This window comes from Anomaloglossus baeobatrachus, chromosome 5 (genome assembly GCF_048569485.1).
Source record: "Anomaloglossus baeobatrachus isolate aAnoBae1 chromosome 5, aAnoBae1.hap1, whole genome shotgun sequence".
NCBI lineage: Eukaryota > Metazoa > Chordata > Amphibia > Anura > Aromobatidae > Anomaloglossus > Anomaloglossus baeobatrachus.
This window is the reverse complement of record NC_134357.1, coordinates 595,369,985-595,373,353: the sequence shown is the minus strand read 5'-3', so window position 1 is coordinate 595,373,353 and position 3,369 is coordinate 595,369,985.

The following is a 3,369-nucleotide window of genomic DNA, read 5'->3' as shown; positions in this document are numbered from 1 at the left end:
CCTCAGGTTTGAGGCGAGGCTTTCGTTCATCATGGGTGTTTTTTTGACTCCTTGGGGGTGAGAATTTCACTCATCGTGGGTGTGTCTTTAACTCCTAGGGTTGAGACTTTCACTTTTTAGAGCTCTGACTCTTCAGGTTTGAGGCTTTCACTCATCATGGGTGTGTCTTTCACTCCTTGGGGGTGAGGCTTCCACTCCTCAGAGCTTTGACTGCTCAGGTTTAAGGCTTTCACTCATATTTGGGTGTGTCTTTCACTCCTTGGGGTGAGGCTTTCACTCATATTTGGGTGTGTCTTTCACTCCTTGGGGTGAGGCTTTCACGCATCATGGGTGTGTATTTCACTCCTTGGGGGTGAGGCTTCCACTCCTCAGAGCTTTGACTGCTTAGGTTTAAGGCTTTCACTCATATTTGTGTGTATCTTTCACTCCTTGGGGTGAGGCTTTCACTCATATTTGTGTTTATCTTTCACTCCTTGGGGTGAGGCTTTCACACATCATGGGTGTGTCTTTCACTCCTTGGGGGTGAGGCTTTCACTCATGGGTGTGTCTTTCACTCCTTGGGGGTGAGGCTTTCACTCATATTTGTGTGTATCTTTCACTCCTTGGGGTGAGGCTTTCACGCGTCATGGGTGTGTCTTTAAGTCCTTGGGGGTGAGGCTTTCACACATCATGGGTGTGTCTTTCACTCCTTGGGGTGAGGCTTTCACACATCATGGGTGTGTCTTTCACTCCTTGGGGGTGAGGCTTTCACTCATGGGTGTGTCTTTGAGTCCTTGGGGGTGGGGCTTTACCTCCTCGGGAAAGCGGCTTTCTGCTTGGTTGCATGTTAGACGTTATAACTGTCTTCTACATTAACGGGTCGGCACATCCGCCATACAGATGTAGCATGAGAATACTTTCCCGGGCTCCGCACAGCGGGGAACCGCCGATGTTAATAAGGAGCCATGTACATATGTTAATCACGAGTCTCTTATTTTAGCTCAGACGATCAGTTTCTTAATCGATTCTTCACATCTTATTTCTACTTTTTTGTTGTTATGTTAATTAGAACAAAATGGCGGCACGTAATTCTACGTACAGGAGGGCGGGTGTAATCTCTGGCGGTTTTCTTTCTTTTAGATGTTTTTATAATGTTATTGTTTTACTTGTGCTTTGTTTTTGGCTTCGTACCTGCACTCGTTGCGAATACCGCCGTCCTCTACTGGACGGGAAAGATTTGGCTGAAGATTGGTCTTTGGAAAGGAAAAATATAGATTGGATACAGTGGACCAACCTGCGAGACGATCGGGAAGACTGATCCGCCACCATCGCCCGATCGGTCAAAGAACTTATATAACAGAATAAAATTAGGAGGCAATTCTAAAATGTTCAGATAATCCCGGTGCCATTAACCTTTAGGGGTATTTGTTATCTCTAGCTGCCCTTGGCCATATTTCGGCCATATTGGGTCCATGCATGGTGTCCGTCCAGAGAATATTCTGCTGCTTTCAGGCACGCCATTACTTTTGAGATACGTCACGTGGACTGGAAGAGCGGGAGATTTTTGGAATTTGTACAGTTTTCGAGCCTATCAGAATTTTTGTAACAATTGTAGATGTTTTTGAAAAAAAAACAATAATGGAGACAGATCTCTGTCCTGGTGGCATGAGGTCACTTTATTATGGACACACCTTCTTCAGATCTTGTGTTGAAGATTTAGTGGCCTCCAGTTAAGGGGGTCACCATCCTCTACCTAAGGGATCCCCGTCCTCCCCATCAGAATGTCTCCACCCTCCACATAAGGGATCTCCGTCCTCCACCTAAGGGGGTATCCAACCTTCACCCAAGTGGTCTCCAGCTTCCACCTAAGGGATCTCCATCCCCCACCAAAAGGGAACTCCACCCTCCACATAAGGGATCGCCATCCTCTACTAAAGGGGGTCTCCAGCCTTCACCTAAGTGGTCTCCAGCTTCTACCTAAGTAATCTCAATCCTTCACCAAAGGGGGTCTCCAGCCTTCACCTAAGGTATTTCCATCCTCCACCCAAGGGGGTATCCAGCCTTCACCTAACTGGTCTCCAGCTTCCACCTAAGGGGGGTCCACCCTTCTCCTACAGAGGTCTTTACCCTTCACCTAAGTTGTCTCCAGCTTCCACCTAAGGGATCTCCATCCTCCACCAAGGGGGTCTCCAGCTTCCAACTAAGGGGGGGTCAACCCTTCTCCTACAGGGGTCTTTACCCTTCACCTAAGTGGTCTCCAGCTTCCACCTAAGGGATCTCCATCCTACACCTAAGGGGGTATCCAGCTTTCACTTAAAGGATCTCCAACCTCCACCTAAGGCACTGTTCCTCAAATCCAGTCTTCAAGGCTCACCAACATGTCATGTTTCAAGTTTTCCACAGTATTCCACAGGTGATGGGTTTTCAGGATTTTCTCCGTATTAGACGGGGAATAATTCCGTCACCTGTGCAATATTAAGGAAATCCTGAAAACTGGATCTGTTGGTGGGCCTTGAGGACTGGAGATGAGGTACACTGACCTATGGAGTCTAGAGCTTCCACTTAAGGGGGTCTCAAGCATCCACGTAAAGGGGTTTCCACCCTTCACCTAAGTGGTCTCCAGCTTCCACCTAAGGGGATCTCCATCCTAAACCTAAAGGTTTTCCAGCCTGCGCCTAAGGAGGTCTCCAGCTTCCACCTAAGGCTTCTGAACACCTTCTAATGTCTCTTTCCCACTGATGATATTGGTAGAAGTCTGCCCAATGCCAGTACGTTAGCTGTAAAGGCCCTGGTGATGAGCTAGTGGCAACAAAAAAGCATTTTGCAAGAGGATCAGATTTAGTCAAGGTTTGATCCTACCATCTTTCCCATATGGTCTGGTTTTTGCAGAGTTGGGGTCAAAGAACAAGATAAATCTCTTGGGTTAGGTATTGGGATCACTTAGGTTTAGGATTGGCTCTTCTTCCCAAATCTACAATCCTATTGGCCGACAATGATTAGCCCTCAGTGTAACCTGGTGGAGGTATTTGCGTCTACGTCCCGGGACCGTCAGGTAGATGTGAGCGCCTGTATCTACAGGACGAGGCCGCAGTTGCCATATTCTTGGCTCGTAGCGATCTACAAGCTCAGGGATCATCGTTCTGTGAGAAGCTGTGGACATTCATTCTGGGTGCTGCTGATCCGACGCCCGCCAGTCTTCTGCTATTGGCCAATCACGAATGGACAATCGGTCAGTTCTCTCTTCATTGGCTTCCATGGTCTCCTGGGATTATTTTTTCGGGCAAACTGTTACTTTTTTAGGACCAACAATAAAAAAAGGGAAAAATACATTTTCCACTAACTTTTGCAAACTTTGATGTTACAGATAGTCCCCGAACATCCATGTATTTG